The following is a 26,833-nucleotide window of genomic DNA, read 5'->3' on the forward strand; positions in this document are numbered from 1 at the left end:
TGTTTGTAAACAAATCGCGAGCTTCGCATTATTTCAGCTAAATTAAGTAGCGAGTAAGATAATTTACGAGAGTGCTCTACCAAAGAGGGGAGCTTTATAAAATATATTTTAGTCATCGACATACAGACCTGTTTCGTTGTTTCACAACTCATCAGTGCCGCTAGACTAACACCTCTCCCAAGCCGAAGATCGAACCTAGAACCGTCATATATATATATATATATATATATATATATATATATATATATATATATATATATATGAGACCCTATGCCTGTGTCTCTCTGTCTCCATATGTTCCAACTCTATCTCTTCCAAAGCAAAAATCGTTTTGATCAACATTGCTTGTACACAAAATTACAGCGACATGTTACTTATATTTCATGAGTCGATATTTATTTAGAAAATATGTATTCATTTGTTTTAAATTAAAGGCTCAAAACAAATTAAAATTTGATTGACGTAATAATTGATCGTGTAAAAAATCAATTTTGTCGATCGTGTTTAAATCTACCTTTAAATCCGTATACATGTTTCAACATATGTGTTTTGTCGGTTATATATTTTCAGATGTAGATTATCTTTATTTCCGTGTTTATCAGTAAACTAGACCCAAATACATAAACAGAAACATACGCCACATTGAGTTACAAAAATCATCCATCTAATAAGCTAAAAAAAGGCGCATTAATCCATCACATCATTTAAAATGAATCATTCTGTGATGCAGGTCACATGGAACTCGGCAGTTGATGGAAAACGGAAAACCGAAAGTTAAATAAATAAGAAGAAATAGAAAAATAATTAAAGGGAAAAGTGGAGCGAAGAAAATAATGTAGTTGATGTATACGATATCAATTTAATGATTCGGATAAGGATTAATATAGAAGCGCTAAATCAATCTAGAGGAAAACATGAAGCTGAAAAAAAAACATTTTCTAGTTTCACCGAATCAAGATATTTTGTCACTCAGAATATAAAAGGGCTAATTTTAAAGATATTTTATGTTCTACGCAGAGTAGTCTCGAGATGTATGTTTACATTACATTTAATTTTCTGCAAGTTCATACAATCAGCGCAATAGGGAATTAGGAAGGAACTATTTGAACAAAAATCATGCTGGCATCTATGGATTTCAGCGGTAAAAAAGTGTATGACTTCATGCGTGGCTGTTAAGATGCCAGTATGTAAATCGAGGGGACAAAAGTGATAGAAGAACACATCTTTTTAAAACACTTGTAAAACTGACACAAGGGCGAAAAGCTTCGGCGTTGAGACAGAATAAGGCTTTACTGATTGAGTGTTTCCTATTAAATTTAATACTCCTTTAAGACATGTTTAAAGTGAAAGAAAAAACTAGTGGATAGACCAGCATAGTTGTTGGAATAATACTCCATGTATGGGCCAATTTGAATTTGTAAAGATATAGAATGCTCTCTGATTTGAGGTTTATTCTAGCACGGCAAAAGCTTTCTTCGAAGAACTAATTCGTATCAAACCAAATTACACAAATATAACCACGTATATAGGATGCCTGTTTGTTTATGGACGGTAGGAAACGATGGTCCCCAAAACAGTTCTGGAGAACGCACCTGCCGCCTATAAATACACAGGTTTTTGACTAAACTTTCTAATTCAATCATCTTCGTACTGGCAACATTTAAATTCGTTAATATCCGGGTTCACCGGGTAAAATTTTTTAAGGTTTTTTAAATGTGCTTACGGTGAAATCTGAACTCATCCAAAATATATTTGAAATAAAATCCTCTCATAGAATAATCAAAATGTAACGATTTTACGATTATTTAATTTGTGAAAAGACTTTCTTAATGGCCAAGGAATGCGATCTGAACAATTACAGATTAGAGATGATTTATGTCTTTACTTTTGCGTTTGCAACTAATGCTTTTAAAACGGTGATATTTAATATACTAATAGGAGAAATGGGTGTAATTAATGACTGAGTTACTTGAAAGATATTTGCCTTATGTTTCAATGGTTTTATACTTTTTCATCAGTTCAGCCTAAACGTTATAGTTAAATAGTGTTTTATTGCCCTTATCTACTTTCGAGTGGGCCTTCTTAAACTTAAATCTATTTAAATATTATTGGTAAAGATCACCGACTGTTAAAATTAAAAAAAAAATTGAACGGCAGTAGCTATACACATAACATAGTTCAACATGTTAAAAAATCAGGGATTGGCAAACATTTCCAGTATTCCTGTAACAACCGCTCAAATTCATGGCGAAATTCCTCTGCGTGTAAACCAATATTTGTGAGAACATACTAATTGACATTCTATAAGGTGCATTTGAAGAACCTTGTAGAAATGATGGACATCCACGCAAACAATATAAAACACATAATAGGAAAAATTGCAATTATAATCTTAAAAACAACAAACAAGCCAACTTAATAGTTTGACAGTTTCAAAACATAATCTGAACAATAAACTTTTTAAACAAGACATCAGTTACTTTTCAAAATAATATCAGTTCGAGAAAAAAGTTTTCATTACTTTTTTGTACTATATCAGTAAGACCTCAGCTGCTATATTGCCGATGACAGATATTACATCGGGTTTACAATTGGTAACCTTCGCAGAGTTACGCGAATTACTTTTTCAAAGTGTAACGTACGGACGAATACAAGAAGAAAACAACCGATGAATAGATAAGTGATTTCCGAAAAAGAAGCGGCACTAATATGCGGTAACTTCTATATTATCGATTATGCTTGTAAGATTTGTATTTTCCAAACAAAATCTTGCGAATATTACTATGTTTAAAATATTCTCTTCCTTTATTCGTCCGTACGTTGCACTTTGGAAACATCTATTACAATTTTGGCAGGCCACACTATTTCAAAAAACCCAAATTCGCCAAATGGTATGTTAAACTCAATTTAAGAACTCTTGACAAGGATATTAAAGTGCCCGAATAACTACATTCTATTTCAGTACTTAATTTATATTTTCATCTCCTGATTGTTTTATTTAATGATAGCGTTTTCTCGTCATAAATGTTTATTATATCTACCAAGTTGATCATAAGGATAGCATACTCAACCATTTTATATTTCTTTCAGACCCCCCCTTAATTTCAGTTTTTTTTTTTCATTTTATGTTGAATTTACTTATAACGGCACTACTTGAATTTCAGAGGACCCCCCCTTGCTGTTCTCTTATATCGCAATTTCTTAAACGTCACTTGCAAAAATTCAGAAAGCGATCACGTTTTTGTTTTAAAGGTTAATAAAAAAAGTCTTTGGGGACGCTGATATAAAAGCTAAAAATCTTCTCAAATCAGTTTGCACTCTGGAGACGAATGCGTGTTCGAGATAAGTGTATGTTAATTTTTATGTTTAAATTCTAGTATTAATAACTACATTCTATTTCAGTACGTAATTTATACTTTCATCTCCTGATTGTTTTATTTAATGATAGTGTTTTCTCGACATAAATGTTTATTATATATACCATGTTGATTGAATGAACAGATTAGGAAATTGTATTCATTGTTAATTCGTGAGAGGTGAATCTATCACCATACGTTCCCTTTAAAAAACTCGCCAGTTGAACTTTTATAAGTACAATACATAATAGATTTTTTTAAAGGCGAGTAGAGAACGTTTTGTGGAAGCAGTATCGGCAGCTCCCGTTACTCTTTCTTTCTTTATTTGTAACTCAGTACTCATTTTTTTAATGAGTGATTTTTCTGACAAAGGGAGAGGAAAAATCTGTGTTCTAGGTTAGCAGTATTTTGCGTGAACAGTCGACAGAGATGGCGGAAATTTTCTGTTCTATGTCTATCCTTGTAGCCATGTCACTAGTAAGGGAACTGGAGGTAAACGTTTTATCTGGGCTGACGTTATCCGCCTGATAGTCAGGGACCAGAACCTTAGATTAACCACTAAGGAGGCTGTCCTATCAACAGGCGCAAAGTACTGGGGCTACTGTATTGCCATTTGGTGAATGGATTCTGGACAATGCAGTAGTCTGTGGTGGGGCCTCTCGATGCCATACTAGTGGGTAATTGTTACGGCTTTACCTTATAATGTGCTACAAAAAAATCTTCGTTACTTTTCTCTCTTTGTTTCCCCTCTCTTTCCTGCTCTAAGCAAGTCCGACGACCTCATCCACAAACTCCAAAATTCCATCATGAAAAGTTTCAATAAAAAATACACGAATAAACCCGGATCTGAAACTTCCAACGTAGACCCCCACTACAATGTCTCCTTCTCCAACATAAGGGGTCTACGTTCTAACCTTCCAGAATTGTAAGCTCAATTACAGGAGACTAAACCAGACCTTTTATTTTTAAGCGAAACTGGACTTGGACATACTATTTCCCTAAATGAGTTCGTAATTAAAGGCTACTCTAACCTAACTTCCAAAGCTGACCCCCAAGATCGCCATGGGCATGAAATATGTGCCTATATTAAAGATGGCTTTCCATGTGGTAGGGACATCTCCAGAGAAGATCCTAACTTACCCTATGTGTGCTTCCGAGTAGCACTAGCTCACACTACGGCATTAATATTTACTCTCTATCGCCCCCATAACAGAGGAGTTACTATCTTTAAGAGCATATCTGAGAAAATTTACCAAGTTCTATCAGCATATCCTTCAGCTAACATTCACGTATGTGGACACTTCAATGTTCACAATGTGGAATGGTTGACCCACTCAAACAAGACCGATGATTAGGGGAGATTCTGTCATGATTTCTCCATTGCTTATGACCTCCCTCAGATTGTTCACGAACCCACCAGTGTGCCCGAAAATGACGGCCAGTATGCAAGTCTACTAGACCTTTTTCTCACAACTGGCCCTGAACTATGTTCAGTTTCCGTTCTGTCTCCTCTTGGATCTTCCGACCACTCAGTTGTATCAATTAAGATAAAAATGAAATGTAATAAGTCCTCAGATCGTACAGTATATCGATACACTATAGCTGACTGGGATAGTTTCCGTACATTTATATCGGATCTTCCTCTGCGTTCCACGTTTAAAAAGAATGTGTCGTCTATAGTATCAGACCTGACAGAATGGTTAATTGTAGGTATAGATAATTTCATACCCTCGAAAAAGTTCCAGCAAAAACCCAACAGCCAGCCATGATTTTCTCCAGAATGTGCTGCTGCTATTGCGCACAGAAACACTTTTTCCACTGCTTCCAACGTAATAGATGTATGGAAACTAAAGCCGCTTTCAGGACTGCCAGCAACCATTGTAAGAAAGTAATAAAGAACGCAAGAGAGTTGTATGCTCAGTCCGTCAAGTTCAAAGTAGCTGAGCAGGTGCCTTGTTCCCACCAGTTTTGGCAAATTACAAAAAGAATCCTGAACAGAGGCGTGTGCTCTATCCCAACTATCAGCAATGGACCTGAATTAATCTCGTCAGCATCAGACAGAGCCAAACTCTTTGCCAAGAACTTTGCAGCCAATTCTACCCTTTGCGACAAAGGCCGCCAACCCCCAATATTTCCTCCTGTATCAGAAAACACCCTATATGATATAAACATATATGTATGTGATGTTGCCAATCTAATCAAAAACCTTGATTCCAGTAAAGCAACCGGCCCTGACGGTATTCCAATTATAGTACTAAAAAAACTTGAACCAGAAATAGCACCCATACTTACAAAACTGTTTAAACGTTGTCTTAAGGAAAATTGCTTCCCATCACCCTGGAAAATCTTATCAGTATGCCCTGTATTTAAGAATTCAGGTGATCGCTCATCCCCCTCTCATTACAGGCCAATATGTCTCCTGTGCGTCATGAGTAAGTTGCCGGAATCTGTGTTAAATAGAGAAGTAATCAACCATCCCAGCAAAAAAAATCTTCATAGTGACACACAATATGGTTTCCGTTCTGCTAGATCTACAGCAGATGTGCTTACAGTTATATATCATAGGATTAGCGAATCTCTCGACAGAGGCAACCTTTCTAGGGCAATTGCTCTTGACATATCAACGGCTTTGATAGGGTATGGCATAAAGGTTTACTTCACCAAATTTCTAGCTATGGTATAGCTGGAAATGTCTTCTCAATTATTAAATAATTTCTCTCTGATAGGTTCATAAGAGTAGTAGTTGATGGGCAAAAATCAGAAGCTCACAGTTAAATGCTGGGGTCCCTCAGGGGTCCATCCTGGGCCCAACTCTTTTCCTGGTCTACATTAATGATCTTCCAAATCACATCCTTACATCATTAGTAGACATTTTTTCTGACGACACTACCATCTATGGTAGCACATCTAAGACAGTAAACGACCAAGTTCTCTCCGATTCTCTCTCCTCTGATCTTGATCACGTTGTACAATGGGGAAAGGAGTGGCTGGTTACTTTTAATGCATCTAAAACCAAGCTTCTATCTTTACATCATCAACGTTCTGATCCCCATCTTGCATCAATTAAAATGAATGGCTCCCGTCTTGGGGAGGCCTCAAGTTTTGACAAGCTTCTGGGCTTGACCTTTACTCTTGATCTTAAATGGAGTACGTACATCAAATCTGTTGCCAAGGCCGCTGGAAAAATGGCCGGATCCTTCTATCGATCCAGTAGATATCTCACTGCCGATGCAGTTCTCTATCTATATAAGAGCCATATACGTCCAAGGATGGAATACTGTTGCCACATATGGGCAGAAGCTGCCAGACAAGATTTGTCCTGCCTTGATAGGGTTCAAAACAGACTTCGTGGCCTGGTGGGAGATGTCCTTTTCTCTTCACGGCAACCTCTATCTCACAGAAGAGATGTTGCGAGTTTGTCTCTGATGTATCGTTATTTTCATGGAAAGTGTTCGACTGAGCTTCAATCTATGGTTCCCCCTCGCCAAACTTTCACAAGAAACACTAAACTAGCTGAGAACATTATCAATAATTTTCCCTAATCTTTATCTGTGCCTAAACCTAAACATAGATTCCATGATCAAAGTTTCTTTCTTAGAACTGCACGCCTGTGGAATTGTCTTCCGTTTTCCTACTTTCCAGCTGTCTATAATATGGTTGTCTTCAAGTCCAACGTGAACAAGTTTCTGATGAGCCGTTCCACTTAAGTTAACAAATTTACCGAACTTCCATTACTATCGATTACTATATTGTCCTTTTGACTACTCTACACTCTTTAACCCTTATCCTTGAGTGGCATATTGGCCTTGATAAATGGTGACGCCTATGTAAAAAAAAAACACTGTTGTAATTATGTACGAAAGAAATTTATAGTAATGTCGACGTGCAGTGGTTTTCCATCGACAAAATATGTCAGCGAAACGTTATGTAAAAAGGGAACGATCGAGAAAAAACAAAAAAAAACAAGGTACAAATAGATCACCGTCTGCTAAGAATGCAGAATAAAAAGACTGCATTATAGATTGTCTCTGACAATATGATTTTATTATTTGTATTGCACGAATTGCAATATTACTTCCAGAGTATTAATATTTATTTATTTATTTAATTTAAGTCGGGTCTATTTTTAAAATACAGTTGACATATTCTCGTAGAAATGTTAATAACTTTAATTTGCTGTGTCGTTTTGTTTTTCCGGTTCAAAAATGTATTTCGCTGTCAAGAAAATAGCAGCTTTATAAAAACATATGTTTTGAATTAATATTTCTATCATTTTGTGGAATTTCCACAGATCATGCATGTTGTATAATAATATGATAATACGGTTACTCTAATAACTACCAAATTCTGTTGCACCAAGACAGTCTTTGGTGAGTTATACACATGAAAGGTGATAGCATATTACATTTTATCAGAAAATAATTTTATCATGCATCCGAAAATTTCTGGACCAGTGGAATTATTAAAACATATTTCTAATTAGCTTTGCAATAAATTATATGTAGGTAGGCATTTTGAAAATATGAAGATAAATCCTGTCTTCAGTGATTATAAAACGTGGTAGTTATTCATTGAGATGTTGACTTATTACACATTTTCAGTGACATTTTGATTCACGATATATCTCTGCAGACAAGAGGAAAGAAAACCAAGTATTGGATCTAAAGAGATGCAGCATAGTATGTGTGTACAATAAATACTCAAGAACAAATTTAATAACACTGTGCCTTTTTTTTTTGTCTCGTATTTAGCAATCATAATCCAAGGACTATTTGCTGGTGTATGCAACAAAAACCATATAATATGCTTTCATTAACAGAGATTTCTAAAAGATTTTGACATAGGTAATATGTAAGCTCTAACACGAGGTGCTTAAAATAACTAAAAAAAATCGTATATACTCTTTTATTGATAGTACACACAGGAAACACTATTTCCAGTCGAATCAATCTCCTCCGGCTGCACTGCCTCTAGTTGTTCTGTTCCAAAACCTTATGGGAAGCCCCATGGAAGCCCTCGTGTGTGATCGTGTTACTGACCATCATACCACAATCTTTTATCTGCTCAATGGTTTCATAACGAGATCCTCTAAGGTTTTCCTTGAACTTAAGGGAAAAGCAAAAGTCACATGCAGCAGGGTCGGGGCTGTATGGAAGAGTGAGTACCTGCCTTGATGTCAATCTTGATTCAATAAACTGTGAGTACGACAAACTTCGCACTAATCATCCGCATCTTCAGTTCCTCGCAAATAATTTTATATATTGTTCACACACTGATATCCAACGTTGCATTTATTCTCTCTATAGACACACGATGGCACTGATGTAACTTATCCATTAAATTATTTATTTGGCGAAACAACTCTATTTTTCTGATATCCGTACTCCTTCCAATCCTCTCATCATTCATTATAATTAACCCATTTGTGTTAAAATTCTCATGCCACTCAAAAACAGATGATTGATTCATTCAATCTGGTCAAAAAACAGTCTGAACCATTTATACGTTTCTATCGAATTTTTTAAAAAGTTTATAAAACAATTTTCCTCCAGTTTGCATTTTCGAAATAGATTTGAAATCATATAAATTAGTCAGCCATCTCATAAGATGCATTGCAATGAGGCACAACATTTTTAAGTGTCTACGACACTTTTAATAGCATATACAAAAAAGTCTGAGGAACTAATTGAAGGTGCCTCGTATATCTTTTATAAACCTATTACAAATAGCACTATTAGAAATCGGCGTAAAATATTCTAGTATTACATGTTAGCCGCCGTATTTAATGTTGTATTCGGATAACACTTATATGTCTTATATACATACCCGATTTAATTCGTAGCTTTTATTTTTGTTCTGACTGAATATCTCATCGTTCTCAACTTATTTGCTTCATTTGTCAAATATTCCATCGGTTTCCTCTTTCCAAATATATATGACAAAAAAAGCAAAGAAATTTGAAACATTGTTCCATAATATTTCGTTTAGTTATTCAAGCGCCCCGACTTTCCTGACAGGTAATCGATCTTCACAAATTTTAGTTGGCAAAATGATGTCGCAAGACGTATAAATAATTGACTATATGTCAGATGATAGTTGTCTATCATATAAGCAATGGCTATGCATGAATATATTTATCTCTAACTCCCTGCCTTTCTCTCTTTCTCTCACGGTATATATATATATATATATATATATATATATATATATATATATATATATATATATATATATATATATATATATATATGTGTGTGTGTGTGCGCGCGTGTGGGTGTGTGTGTTTGTGTGTGTAGGGGGTATACATATGTATATATATATATTCATATGCATATACATATGTGTGTACGTGTGTGTGTGTGTGTGTTCATATCTGTTGTGCGTTTTAATATGAATATTAACAGCTTAATTTAAATACTTTTAAATTGATTATATTTTATATACAACAAAGCTGAACAATGCACCGGTTCATTTTGAATTTTAGATAGATCTGTTAAATGTAAACTTATATATATATATATATATATATATATATATATATATATATATATGCAAATAAGTAGGACATTTTCACCACCATCGTCATCATCATCATCATCATCGTCATCATTGCTGATCATTGATTGTTTTCCTAATGTTCTTCCTTGAATATTTTACTATGAGAACAAACATTTTGCAGCATTTTTCTATATTTGATGTTTATTTATACTTAAAAAAATACATTTTAGTTATTCTAATGAGTTATAATTTTTCAATTGTCTAAACATATCATTAATGTATCTTTTGTTTTAATTGTGTTTTTCTCATATATCTACTCCATGCTTATTCAATCAGTCTAACGGTTTTCATTTGACATTTAATGAAGTTTACCTACCGTGTTCATAAACAGTGTTAACACGCATATGAATTAGATGTAAAATTAAAATAAAGATATTAAACTCTACCTGGATGAATATTTCTCTATATAACTGTATCCAGTTGTTCCTGTGCCATAATATATGAAAATATGGTATCTAATTTTTAAGGATCATGCTAATCCTGATTTTTACATTCTGTTAAGGACAACATCATCTAGATATCTATATCGTTGTACGTGACAGTAGCATGCCCATTGAACAGCAAGAAAACAATGTGGATCTTAAGAGTATGAACAGGCATTATTACAAATAAACTATTATTATTATTATTATTAATAATAATAATAATAATAATAATAATAATAATAATAATAATAATAACGAAAGTCAAGATAATACGAGTAATATTAGAAGCACTAGGAACAATGCCGAAAAACTTTGAAAAACGAATGGGAGACAATGGAATCAGATGGATGTCTGAAAAGATACACCGGATAATAATTATGAAAACGGCTGAACTATGAAGGAGAACCCTTAAAAGCAGAGACTAATACGCATGAGCTACAGGCACACGCCGTACATATAGAAACTGCCAGAAGTGTAAAACACAAAAGAATATCACATGGAATCATGAAAACTGAAACTGTACAAAAAAGTATTTTAGCACATCCTGAGTCCCTGTTTCCCGGCTATATTTTATGTGTGTGTGTGCGGCACCATAAACCGTCGCTGCACCAAATCCGTGAGAGTCAAATATGGAAAAGTCGAGGAGAGAAAGAACTAATCAAACCGATAGTGCTAGGACTGGGATCTAGAAGAGCCTTATTGCCATCCGAGTTCCAGTGAAGACCAATAATTGCTGCAAACGAGAAACCAATAGCAAGCGGCTGTTGCGATAATGCACATTCATCTGCAAATGTTATTGAACGAAACAGAGAGTATGAGAAATCTGGGAAGACTTGTTGTTAACTAGACCCCGGAGAACAACACCTTTTGCTCTCAAAGAGAATTATTTAATGGCGAATTATGTGTGTGCTTCTGGTGAATTAATAATCCTAATAATATTTCGTTTGCAAAGCTTATCAACAGAGGTTTAGCTACTGAACATCTGGAGAAGCTTGTGGTCACTCGGACTCCAAGAAATACAACATATTGTTTTCAAAAAGAAATGTTTGATGATGACCGTGCGAAAACACGCAGTGAGTAATAATAATGATGAAAATTGTCATAATATTATAAATGGAATATTTTCATGGAAGCATTAAATCATATAGCAAGTGATTCCACAATATCTGATATCAGTGTAAAACTAATGCTCTCTGCGTAGGCAAGCATTCTTGACTGCAACTGCTATGCACGGTGATCTGATTAAGATAGACATACACGTGCGAAAATGTCATTAAGGTTATAGGAAAATGTATTGATCATATACTAATGTAGATGACTGATTATACATTTAAAGTCAATATTCAATACCAATGCTATAAATGTTTACCTAACATTCTAAACAGTAATAAAAATATAAATAAACATAATGCAACACTTAGAAATGCCCATGTGAATATTATATATGAATAACATTTTGCTATAACAACGGAAACAAACACAAGTTTCCAATGCACAAGAAAACATTTATGAGGAAATTAACGAAGTTTGCTCCATCAACAATGAAATCGTTTCTGTGGATTAATTAAAGCTTAAATCACTCTAACAACTGTTTTTACTTTTCTCATGTTATTTTATTATTTTACATATGTTTTGTTGAATAGTGGAAATTCACTAAACAACTCATCAGAGACAGATTTATGTTCATCAGGAAAAAATACATAATTGGAGATTTTTTTGTTTTTTTTTTCTTTTAGGTTAAAAAGGTGGAAGGAAATAGAAATCCTAAAAAGTCATATGGGGTAAAGATCTTATTTGTTATATAATGTGTTATAAGCCTTCTGGGACAAAACACCCATTGGAATCCAGTGCATATGAGCACTTTTTATTTATATATTTGAATTCAATACAATTTTAAACATATTTCTGAGTTTTTGCATTTAGGTTCAAAATATTGAAGGCAATAAATTATTTATAAATTAACATAAAGTAAATTACTTTGCATATAGTATTCTATCAGGAATACGCAACGTTGCTCGGGAATTAATGAGGATCTGGATAGGACCTTAAACTATATCCTTTAGGGAATGTGCAGCCACCCCTTAATTGCCATTGCTCTCAGGTTTCCTTTAAATAACTGCATTCGGCATTAAATAACATGAAAAGGGCTGCAATGCCGTAAAATAAAAACAACCATTAATGAGGATCAACGAATGTTCCACACTTCTAATACCTTTATTGTTATTAGAATCAGTGAAATTTCGCATTTTTCAATCAATCGATTGAGGGGTTGCTCAAGTCGAGGACCCACCGCAGTTAAATCAGAAAGAATGCTTGGGATAACGTTCTACGATCATTCAGTTAATGACCCATTGTATTTTACATTGCACTGCAGAGAAGATAATATTGATTTTATAGATTTAGTTTTATACAATTGCATGAAGTAAAGTTGAAAATAGTAAATAACATGGTTCAATAGTGATCAGAACAGAAACACTTTTTTCGAACTCACTTCTTTCTGGTCAATAAATCGTCTGACGATTTTATACCGCAGGACTTCTGGTTTTGCGGTAATAAAATTCTTAAATAGACTTGTGATGAAAGGCTGTAAAATAGAGTAACACTTTGTTACAATCAGATTTTTTCACTCCTTAATAGAATTGTTACCTTATTGATTATGGATGATTATTGGATATATTTTGATACAAAAACATTATATGAACACACCTTAACGAGTAATATACAATTGTGTTAAATAAAGAAAAATGCAGTTCGGTCGATATGGAAAGAACACATACAGGTAAACACAGCCACAAAGTATCTTTAATAGAATCAGAATATATATATATATATATATATATATATATATATATATATATATATATATATATATATATATATATAATTGTACAGAAGTTCAGAAAAAAAATTAGTACCGTGGGTTTCAAGTCAAACAAAAAGGGGGCCAGTAAATGATAAATCGTAAATAATGTTAGGTTCTCGTCATCCATGTTGTTTCTGTCTGACGAAAAATACGCCGCATTTATTGTTTATATAGATGTTAATTTTTATTTAACTATCGCTTCTTCCTATCTCTGTATATTTTATTTTATTCTAATATGAATTTTCCGACGGTAGCAATCTTTTTCTGAACTTCTGTATAATTATATAAATAAATATTAAGCTCTATAATCGAAAAAGTTTTCCTTTGTAATCGAGCATTTTGTTGGAATTCTTTCCCCCCCCCAAAAAAAAACATTAAACATTCGTGGCCACACACACACACACAAACACACACACATGCACACACACAGACACACACAAACACACACACAAACACACACGGAGGCATTCAGCTTTATATTATTGATATACCTATATATATATATATATGTGTGTATATATATATATATGTGTGTGTATATATATATATATATATATATATATATATATATATATATATATATATATAATACAAAGCTGAATGTGTGTGGGTGTGTCTGGTCACGAATAGGCTCCTATATGGTTGACTATTTTAAAAGAAACTGATTACATATAATGATAGAAGATGTATTGAGACACAGAAATGGGTGTCTTTGATCCTGCAGACCAGTGGTTCATTAAAATTGTAAAGGTCTGCGTTCGCGCCTGGTCCACAAAGTATGGACATAAAAAAATTAAAAATTAAAATTACAAGTGTTTTTGATAAAGATGTACAGAAGACTACTTTAATAAGTATGTTTTAACTTAAATAGGGATGGTATGATAAAATTATGAGGTCTGCGTTCGCTCCTGGCTTCCATAGAATGGAAATAGGCACACACCTTACAAAAGACTTTTGATATCTATCTGCGTAAGTATACGTTGATAATTATGTTTCAGTTTGAAGAAATACGGTATAATAAAATTATGAGGTGTTCGTTCGCGCCTGACCTCCATAGAATGGAAATATGTCACAAAGTTTTAAAAAAAATTTATATAGATACATAGGATATTGCGATAAGTGTTTCAGTGTGAACAGTATGGTATAATAAGTTATTGGGTTTATCTATTTTAGTTTTACTTTCATTATACTGTGCTTTTGTTTTGATACCCACGAATTCGAAGCTATCTCTTTACAACCCTACCTTTTTATAACCTATCATACTTTAATAGTCCATTTTCTGTAGGTTGTTTTTGAACCCAGTCAACGACAGGTACTTTCGCTAGCATATATATATATATATATATATATATTATTATTATTATTATTATTATTATTATTATTATTATTATTATTATTGTGAAAGCTGTATGCCGGTTAAGCTACACAAAAAATAGCATAACAGGTAATTATCAGGTGAAGTGCACCTTTCCTTACGATTCCTGATAAGCATAAAACCGTTACTCTTCTGCGAAGTTTAATACCAAACACACACACACACACACACACGCACGCACACACACACGCATATATATATATATATATATATATATATATATATATATATATATATATATGAGCATTTATTTGTGGTCAAAGTTATCTATGGCGGAGGAGAGAGTACTTTTAGTCCTTACACGTCTCTCGCCGTCTTCGTCAAGGGTAATCGATGGCATTTTGATTTTTTTTTTAAATAGTGGAAAAATTAAAATAAAGGTGAAAATAAGGACGCCATATTTACAATTACCGTAAAAGTTATTAAGAAGAAGAAGAGGAAAAATAAATTTTGATTATACAAATACTCGTAAAATACCAAAAGTGATTAATGATATCCTACATATAAAGAAAAGGGTGAAAAAGCAAATGGGGGCGGGGGTCATATTTGTAGTATCCCTCTACAATCAGTCAAAAGGACTAGGGTATTAAAGAACCTATTCTGCATGCAGGGAGAGGCCTTGAGTCGCGCAATGGAGACGTATTTTTTAGTTTATATATATATATATATATTTATATATATATATATATATGTATATATATATATATATATATATATATACATAAGCATATTGTTTAATAGACATATAGATAGATATTGGTGTGTGTAAGTGTGGTGGCTAGATTTTAATAATCATGTGTACATTGTGCCTATGAATCCATAGTTCCATTAATATGAAGAATGCTTTTATGGTTGACATATTATCAAAAAACATATCGCTTTAACGATCATAAATAATCTTAAGAAATGTACACATATATCATTTAATAGTCATAAATGCATCAACACTATACCTTCCCGTGGTTACTCAAGCACGTCCCAAACTAACCAGGCATAATTTCAGAAGCCCCCTCATTGTAAATATCCAATGGCGATTCTTTGATCTATAGTAATAAATTTTCTTTAAGAGTCTTTCATTGAAACACACTTTGACCCGACAATCATATATATATTTGTGTATTCAATCATATTGTACTTTTAAGTTTTAAAAGAAATGAATAGAAAAATACTTATCAAATATTCTTTGACTTTGGTTTACAATGTTGTATTACTTATGATAATCATGCTGACAATTTGCACTTGACACACCGGCGAGTGTTCAAGTGTGTTTCCTTTCTATGACATGCTATGATATCACAGGCTAGATGACAAATTACACATGCCTGACAAGTTCAAACCGGATGTAATGGTTTTCTTGACATCCGTTTCAGTGTTAAAATGTTCTGGAATGCTTATTCCCGTGATTAGTTGTCACTATCAGAAGTATTTTACTTCACGCTATTGAAAATATTGTTTCCTCCAATTTATACAATTTATTCGCTTGGAAAAGGAATAGATGGATGTTTGTAATTTAAAAAATATTTTCTGTAGAAGTTTAATTTTGATAGATGTTACCTCTTTGAAACATGAACCGCAATGTCACGAGAAACAGTGCAATTTATTGTAGAAGAGCTCATATGTATAGGTTGCATTTTAGGATACATGCTACTAGTATGATCTAAACATCAAAAAATAACGTGACTTAAAATCGATTACCTGTGTGATGACTATACCCACAATCATCTCTCTTATTTCTGGAACTGAAATGAACCAGAAAATATTGAATATGTTTTCAATAGAAAGATATGTTATTATTCACTAAAACAATGGTTTATTAACAATAAGAGTGGCAATAGTAATTTTACAAAACCCGCGGAAAGTAACCAGCATCTTTACAACATTACGCTAACGTGCCGTCCAAAACACAACTTTTTAAACTCCCTTTTATTTTCTTCATATTTTAACGCAAAACAGCACGTTTATTCGCATAATCACCTGCGAAGAAAATGCTTCCCGGTTCGTGTGCTATTGTTTTTTTAAACATTGTTTAAATGTCAATCGTTGGTGCTTATTTCTCTATCTCACCAAACTGCTTACACATTTCAATTAACAATAAAATTATAAGGGTATCGATTAATTTTGTAAAATACGAGATATTTAATCTACATAGGAGCATTGAACATATACGCTTGTGACAAAAAAAATCCCCCCCAAAAAAACGATTGCCATCACCTGGAGTAGTCTTTTTCCAGATTAAAACTTAAAGACTAAGTGGTCGTGCATTGCCAATTAGCATTAATTAGAATAAATATGCCGAACAAGCTATCACACTTGTAGCAAAGTATGTACACTTATATAACAAGGCTACAACACTTTATACAACTTATCGTATCAATATCTCTCGACGCACGATTTGCTTTCATTTGTCATGTTTATTTGCTTTTAATTTTCATATTAATTTCTATTTCCTATATTATGTTGTATTATTGTATGGATTTGCTTTCTAGATGAAAATGTAATCTGGAAACCAATCTATACGAGGAGTATGCATATTTACACACGTATATACATATATATATATATATATATATATATATATATATATGTGTGTGTGTGTATGTGTGTGCACATATATATACATATATATATATCAGAAACTGATCTGAGTATATATATATACATATATATATATCAGTATATATATACATATATATATATATCAGAAATATATATAGTATATATATACATATATATATCAGAAATATATATAGTTATATATATAGTATATATATACATATATATATATATATATATATATATATACATATATATATAGTATATATATACATATATATACATATATATATATATAGTATATATATACATATATATATATCAGAAATATATATACATATATATATATATATATCAGAAACTGATCTGAGTTTCAAAGTACATAGAAAGACCACACACAAAAACGACTATATTCATTACTACTCACACCACAATGATAAAATAAAGACGGGCATGATTATAGGGTTTTTCTTACGTGCCTTTAGAATATGCAGTCCCCAATATCTTAATGATGAATTTCAATATATTACGAATGTTTTAAGAAAACTACAGTATCCATCCTATTTCATTTCTTACGCAAAGAAAAAAGCTACGAAAATACACTATAACATAAACACACAGAAAAATAAAACAGATACCTCACTATTAAACAGACATCTTTTCATTCCCACCCACACCAAAAATACAAAAATCTACGACACTCTTAATAGACTTGGTTTTCACCTGATACAAACAACTTCCTCAACCATAAAACAGACATTAAAAACTACCAAGCACTCTCCCAAAACCCTCACATCCGGTGCCGGTATATATTCCATCCCATGTAACAACTGTCAACAAGCGTACATAGGTGAAACACAACGAAAATTGAAATTAAGACTTAACGAGCACAGAAGAGATATGAGGAATGGTAACGCCCTAAATGCACTCTTTTGCCATTGTGCAGAACACGATCACTCATTTAATTTAGATCAAGCGAAAATTATTAAATACGTGATAGATAGAGCTAAAAGAAGACTTTTAGAATCAGCACTAATTTTGAATACTAATACTATTACGCAAAGAAAAGGCTTCTACCATTTAACCCCTAGCATAGGGAAAATAATAATCAAAGAGCAAGGTATCAGGGTGGATCCTGGCTAGCCGTTTTTCTTTGAATGTTTCAGGAAAATGAGTAGTTTCGCAGAAGAAAAAAAAAAACAAAAAAACATGTACATATTTATTTTAAATGCATTTTAAAATTGTATATATAGACATCAAACAACCTTCCCATACGCACACATATTCGTCCTTTCCCGACATGGGTTGGATTTTAAAAAACTGTCTTTTTTCGCACGATCTATGACTTTTTCTTTTATCACATTTTTATTTCAATTATCCTGAAGATGTCCTCTGAGACAAGGAGGAAACGTTGATTTTTTAATAATTTCATTCGGTTTTTTCTATTTTTTCTTTAAACATAACGTCAACCACCGCTGGTACATTTTTTCATTCCTTATACATTCTGTCGAAATGGAAAACCGATCTTCTCTGCGAACATATAAGAGCATCTTAATCGCAGCAAATTCTCACAACAACAGGAGAATTTTTCTGGAAAAATGTTTTGAAGAAAAAGTCATACCTGCATGCATACCTAAATCTTTTAAAACATCAGACCATATTTTCCCGGATTACATTGAGAAATATCTTTTTTCATCTATAATATATTTAAAGCACCAAAGCTCTCATCTTTTTCGGAAAGCCAGGATATTAATTGCTGATTATCAACAAAATTACAAGAAAACACCCAGATCAATTAAGAACATTTACAGATCTATCAAAAAATTTAACACACGCCATAACTTTAAATTGAATAACAAACTTGCGAAATTGATAAAAAAAACAGCAAATGGAAAACTTTGGGACGTCCAGACCTTATTCTAAACCTTACTTCTAAACCACTCTCGGACATTGAAACTGAAGCTCTCCGTTTCGGTCTTAAATTCGCTACCGGCAAGCATTCGAAAATTACTACTAACACAACCCTAAAAAATTATAGACAAGAGGACTCTGATTTTACTAAAGGCTTTATACAAGGGATAATAGCTTTAACAACTACCCAACCTCAAGAATTAGCACTAGCAAAAAGATACATTGATGCCTTAAAACTTTTAACAAAAAATAAAGACATTATTATTTCACAAGCCGATAAAGGAGGGGGTATAGTTATAATAGATAAAGACCTATATCTAAAGAAAATGCACACACTATTGGCAGACGGCGATATATACACTCCGATAGATTTAAAATCAATAGAAAAAGATTTCGATACTTTTAATAAATCCGTAAAGAAACTTATCGGAAATGATAAAAAATGGATAAATAACATAGAATACCACCCCACTATTCCTATATTATACGGCCTCCCAAAAATAGATAAAGAGAACGTCCCTATGAGACCTATAATATCAAACATTGGAAGCGTCACCCATAAATTAGCACGAGCTATTGCCCAAATTTTAACTCCACTAATGGGCACCATCAGCACTTCACATATCAAAAACTCTGGTGACCTCCTAAATAGAATAAAAAATATGGACATGCAAAATAAAACCATGCATAGTTTAGACATAATTTCCCTATACACCAATATTCCAATCAAAAAATGCCTTAATCTACTCCACAAGCACTTAATCAAAATTAAAGCCGACCTACCTTTTTCCTCAGATACACTAATACAAATTATAAAACTCATCACTGATAGAACCTACTTTCAATTTAATAATTCTTACTATAAACAGAAATTTGGACTCCCTATGGGTAACCCCCTTAGTGGTGTACTAGCCTGCTTATTCTTAGAATTCTTAGAAACCAACTCTTTTAAACACAGACTTCCTAAAAACTCCACATATTTTAGATATATAGATGACATTCTTATTTTTCTCCCTAAAAACACACAAATAGAACAAATTAGAAATAAATTAAATTCAGTGGAACCATCTATAAATTTTACACATGAATCCGAACAAGACCACTCCCTAGCTTTTCTAGACATATTCCTCATCAGATCAGAAACTGATCTGAGTTTCAAAGTACATAGAAAGACCACACACAAAAACGACTATATTCATTACTACTCACACCACAATGATAAAATAAAGACGGACATGATTATAGGGTTTTTCTTACGTGCCTTTAGAATATGCAGTCCCCAATATCTTTATGATGAATTTCAATATATTACGAATGTTTTAAGAAAACTACAGTATCCATCCTATTTCATTTCTTACGCAAAGAAAAAAGCTACGAAAATACACTATAACATAAACACACAGAAAAATAAAACAGATACCTCACTATTAAACAGACATCTTTTCATTCCCACCCACACCAAAAATACAAAAATCTACGACACTCTTAATAGACTTGGTTTTCACCTGATACAAACAACTTCCTCAACCATAAAACAGACATTAAAAACTACCAAGCACTCTCCCAAAACCCTCACATCCGATGCCGGTATATATTCCATCCCATGTAACAACTGTCAACAAGCGTACATAGGTGAAACACAGCGAAAATTGAAATTAAGACTTAACGAGCACAGAAGAGATATGAGGAATGGTAACGCCCTAAATGCACTCTTTTGCCATTGTGCAGAACACGATCACTCATTTAATTTAGATCAAGCGAAAATTATTAAATACGTGATAGATAGAGCTAAAAGAAGACTTTTAGAATCAGCACTAATTTTGAATACTAATACTATTACGCAAAGAAAAGGCTTCTACCATTTAACCCCTAGCATAGGGAAAATAATAATCAAAGAGCAAGGTATCAGGGTGGATCCTGGCTAGCCGTTTTTCTTTGAATGTTTCAGGAAAATGAGTAGTTTCGCAGAAAAAAAAAAAAAAAACATGTACATATTTATTTTAAATGCATTTTAAAATTGTATATATAGACATCAAACAACCTTCCCATACGCACACATATTCGTCCTTTCCCGACATGGGTTGGATTTTAAAAAACTGTCTTTTTTCGCACGATCTATGACTTTTTCTTTTATCACATTTTTATTTCAATTATCCTGAAGATGTCCTCTGAGACAAGGAGGAAACGTTGATTTTTTAATAATTTCATTCGGTTTTTTCTATTTTTTCTTTAAACATATATATATATATATACATATATATACATATATATATATATATATATATATATATACATGCATGTGTATATGCATGTATAATTATTGTATAGATTGTTTTCTAGGATGGTAATTCAATGAACTCCGCCTAAATATTAAAGAGTTCTCAATGAGGAACAGAGCTGGTATATTGTCGGTTTATTATACAATAATAATTTTTGTATACTTATATATATATATATATATATATATATATATATATATATATATATGTATGTATCCGTATACAAACATTATTATTGTCTGTGTGTATGTGTTAGTGTACATTTTCCTACGCAATACATCTCTCAATTTTCAGTCTACAGACACTGATATACAGGATATGGAGATTTGGGAAAATATTTGTAACTCGTTTTCGGCCAGACATTTGGCTGTTAAGAGGCACCCATGCTATATATATATATATATATATATATATATATATATATATATATATATATATATATATTTATATATTTATATATATATATATAAACAGAGAGATTGACGAGAGTGTTATCACTTTAGATCTAGTGATCTAGCGATAAATTACCCTGCCTGATTTGAATTACTTGGTTTGTGATGAGGCGTTTTGTCTTCTTGGAAGAGAGCTGCTTTTGTTTTCGGTATAGAAGACTATCTGTTTGTTTAAACATTTGTTTGGCTTTTCGCGGCATAAAGCAGTAAACGTTTCCTTTTAATTTGTTTTTCAAACATAGGCATCCGTTGTAGTTTTGCTATTTTATTATTAGTGGCTGATTCAATCATTAAAATTCATGAATCCAGTCTGTAGCCAGTATAGTAGTATTATCTCTTACTACATAAGCTTTTAATTATTTCATTATTCCCAATAATAATGTAACCTTTGCTAAAAAAAAAATACTTTTAATTTGCGTACCGTTAACTGTTTTGTTGATTTGCGTGTTCTCGGCATTGTGGGCTTATTCAATTTCTTTCAGAAATTTAAATTTACAGTCGAATGGTCTAAACCCGAATCAAGTTGCGTTTTTATTTTTTTATCATGGGTCTTTACAGTCACATATTTTCTCAAAACTCCTTCGGCTTTTCAGTTTCCACCAAAGGCATCGGGATTTTATATTTATTTTATTTCCAGATTGAGTACTTATCTGTCCTACTTTTCTACATATACAATATTTTCTTGATAAATATGGAAAATCCTTAACCATGTGCTAATTACCACATCGATTACACAAAAACGGGCGTTTTACCTCAAATTGTTTTTAGCTATATGTCGATATGTGTGTCTTTTTCCCGGACTTGTACCCGTGAAATTAATTTGTCCGTCTGTTGTAGCTGCGCAACTCCAATTCTATAACTATCGGATCTCCTTTTTATCATTTCTATTTTCTAGAAGATTTCCTTTCACTTTCGTCGGGTTAGTTTTTGTTCATGTTCTAATTTTAGTTGGACACTCATCCAACTTTTTGCATCTCGGCCAGAAGCCAGTCCTGCCGCAAATACTAAACATTTAAATTTGTATTTACTGAGGTATGCAAGTCAGAACTCAGAATAATGTCTGCTTATCATGGTTGCTTACGTTGAAAAATCATCTTCGTCATTCTTCTGCAAATTCAGACATGATCAATACTTATGAAATTAAGCGACTTTAAGGCTAAATAGTTTTGTCCGAATACTGTTTTCGCCCAAAATCTTATTAAAAAGCTTGCTAAATGTCTGAATACCCTTTATGTCAAATTTCAAATGTGTACCCAAAATTCACTTGCGAGTTTGCTAAGAAGCACAAATAGAAAAATCTTTTGAACTCTGACGCCGTCGCAGGCACATTTTCAGCAAAAAAACCGTCTGAATAAACTTTATTTAAAATTTCAAATGTTTAGACCTAAAATTGATGGAGTAAATTGGACCGAAGAGATCATTCTTGTTTTAATTGACCCCAATTTCGACCCCTTATCCTATACTCTTTTAAGTTGAAATCAAATTATAGTGTTTGATCCATGTCCAAGTAACACACCAACAAATGTAAGTGTGTAGGCCGAAAAGTTTCGAAGGAGTAAGGTAGAATTTCCAAAGGCCATATGATTGCCTTTTGACCCCTTGACAGCCGAATTTCTGGCCGCAAACCGATTAAAAAATGACTGCATAATCTTTATTCCATCATCTCAAATCTAGAGTCTGTAGATTGAAATTTGCCAGGGTATTGTAGTAGAGAAATGTACACACACAGACACACGCATGAACATACGCTCAAACATACAATTTTACTTTCATAGATACACCGATTTTCTATTTTACTGATTCTATAAAATATTAACAGTTTAATTAATTCTTTTAAAATTGCAAATGCATATGAGATTGATTATTACAATGTAATTTAATTCCATTGATTTTTCTCCATGTTTCTTTTTAAATGTTGATTGACATCCAATTCTTCGTCTCTGCAAATTTTGCGTTTGCAACGAATTCACGCAGGGTCATAATTGAGCTGATGCCCCGAGGAAGGAAAAAAAGACCGTATTTGATTAAAATGCCCCAAGAGAAAACAAAAAAAAAGAAAAGGTTTTTCGATTAAAACTTAGCAAAGGATAACTTTGAACCCAAATCAATAACATAAATTTGACGGTTGTAGTTCGATATATTCAGAAATTTAACACTTATTCCAAAATAAAATCTCTCTCTCTAACTCAATTATTTTCTCTCTCTCTCTCTCTCTCTCTCTCTCTCTCTCTCTATCTATCTATCTATCTATTTCTCTCATATATATATATATATGCATGTATACATGTATGTGTATGCATAAAATGCTTACGATTTAAAATTTAAATATGTATTTACGTCTGAGAAAATATCACTTACCCCAATCTTAGTCAAATTATTTTCTATTTTGCCCCAATTAGCATATATTGCAATCTGTTAAATACAAATCGTATTTATTAGAGAGAGTCCAATGGTATATATATATATATATATATATATATATATATATATATATATATATATATATATACATATATATATATATATATATATATATATATATATATATATTATTTTTGTTTTTTTTACAAAGTGATCACCACTTATCAAGGCAGGAAGGCACTCAGGGATAAGGGTTATTGCAAGTACATTACGTTGGTGTGGAGATTTGATGAAGTGTTTACTTAAGGGCGCGGTTGATTAGGAATTTGTTAACGTTTGAACGTTGGACTTGAACACATCCAAGTTGTAGTCCGGTGGGAAGCAGGCAAAGGAACAGAGTTCCACAAGCGTGCAGTTCTAAACAAGAAGCTTTGTTCATGGAATCCACGTTTTGATTTAGGCACGGATAAAGTGTGGGTGAATTTTTCACAGTGGATTCAGCTAGAGGGGTGTTTTTCGTGAAAGATTGGCGAGGGGGGCAGGAGATTGGAGTTCAGACGAGCACTTGCCAGGGAAATAACGATAAAACAAGGATAGGCTTGCAACGTCTCTTCTGTGGGAGAGTGGTTGCAGGGTAGAGAAAAGGGCACCCCCCCAATAAGCCACGAAGTCTATTTTGTACTCTGTCAAGGCAGGATAGGCTGTTTTTAGCAGCTCCTGCCCAGATATGGCAGCAGTATTCCATCCTTGGACGTACTTGGCTTTTATATAGATAGAGAATTGCATCAGTAGTGAGATATCTTCTGGAGCGGTAGAAGGATCCCACCATCTTTCCAGCGACCTTGGCAACAGACTTGATGTACGTGTTCCATTTCAGATCAGGAGTAAAGGTCAAACAAAAAAGTTTATCAAAACACGGGGCCTCACCCTGACGAGAGCCATCTATCCCAATTGCTGCCAGATGGGGATCAGAGCGTTGATAATGTAAGGATAGGAGTTTGGTTTTTGATGCGTTAAAGGTAACCAGCCACATCTTCCCCCACTGAACCACGCGCTCGAGATCAGAGGAGAGAGAATCAGAGAGAACTTTGTCATTTACAGCGTTTTATGTGTTGCCCAAGATGGTCGTGTTATCCGCATAGATGTTAACGAATGATTTAAGTATGTGTTTAAGGAGGTCATTGATGTAGATCAGGAAGAGAGTTGGGCACAGGATTGACCCCTGAGGGAATCCAGCATTTATATTGCAGGCCTCCGATTTTTGTCCATCTACCACTACTCTTATGAGCCTATCGGAGAGAAATGGTTTAATGATTGAGAAAACATTTCCAGTTATACCGTAGCTGGAAATCTTTGAAGTAGACACTTATGCCATACCTTGTCGAAGGCCTTTGATATGTCAAGAGCAATTGCCCTAGAAAGGAAGCCTTTGTCAAGAGATTCACTAATCCTGTGAGATATAACCGTCAGCACATCTGCGGTAGATCTTACAGAGCAGACAACATATTGTGCGCCACTAAGAAGGTTGTTTCTGCTGAGGTGGTTGACTATTTCTCTATTTAATATGGATTCCAGAAACTTACTTATAACACACAGGAGACGTATTGGTCTGTACTTTGAGGTAGATGACTTATCTCCGGAATTCTTTAATACTGAGCAAACTGATGAGGTATTCCAGGAGTTGGAAAGCACTTCTCCTTAAGGCAGCGCTTAAATAATTTCGTAAGTATGGGAGCAAGTTCTGCTTGAAGCTTTGTTTACACTATAATTGGGATGCCATCAGGGCTAGTTGCTTTACTGGAATCTAGGTTCTTAATTAGCTTGGCGACCTCATGCACGGATATTTGTATGTTACCTAGCGTGTTCTGTATTATAGGAGGGAATATGGGGAGTTTATAGCCTTCGTCGCATAGGTTAGAATTAGCTGCAAAGTTCTTGGCAAATAGTTTGGCCTTGTCTAACGCTGACAAGATGCCATCTGGTTCATTGTAAAATGTTGGGATAGAATGCACACTTCTGTTCAGGATCCTATTTGTTATTAGCCAAAACTGGTGGGACCAAAGCCGCTGATCAGCTACCTTGGATTTAACAGACTGTGCATATACCTCTCTTACATATTGTATTACTCTTTTACAGTGGTTTCTGATAGTCCTGAAAGCAGCTTTAGTCTCAGTGCATCTATTACATTGCTAGCTATGGAAAAAGTGATTTCTGTGCGCGATAGCAGCAGCACATTCTTGGGAGAACCATGGCTGGCTGTTAGGTTTTTGTTGGAATTATTTAGATAGTAGTAATTAGTCTATGCTTACAATAAACCATTCGGTCAGATCTGATACTATACAGGGCACTCCTTTTTAAACATGGAGTGCAGAGGTAAATCAGATATGAATGTACGGAAGCTATCCCAGTCAGCCATAGAGTATCGATATACAGTACGGTGGAGGTACATCTGAGGACTTATTACATTAACTGATACGACGGAGTGGTCAGAGAGTCCTAGAGGAGAATGAACGGAACATGAACATAGCTCAGGGGAAGTTGAGAGAAAAAAGTTATGGAGGCTTACATATTGATTGGGTGTATCGGGCACACGGGTGGGTTCGCGAGTGAGATCATAAGCAATGGCAAAATCATGACAAAACCTCCCCTCATCATCCGTCTTATTTGAATGGGTCAGCCATTCCACGTTATGGACGTTGA

The sequence above is a fragment of the Euprymna scolopes genome, chromosome 3 (genome assembly GCF_053919585.1).
Source record: "Euprymna scolopes isolate OS-2025 chromosome 3, ASM5391958v1, whole genome shotgun sequence".
Classification (NCBI taxonomy): Eukaryota; Metazoa; Mollusca; class Cephalopoda; order Sepiida; family Sepiolidae; genus Euprymna; species Euprymna scolopes.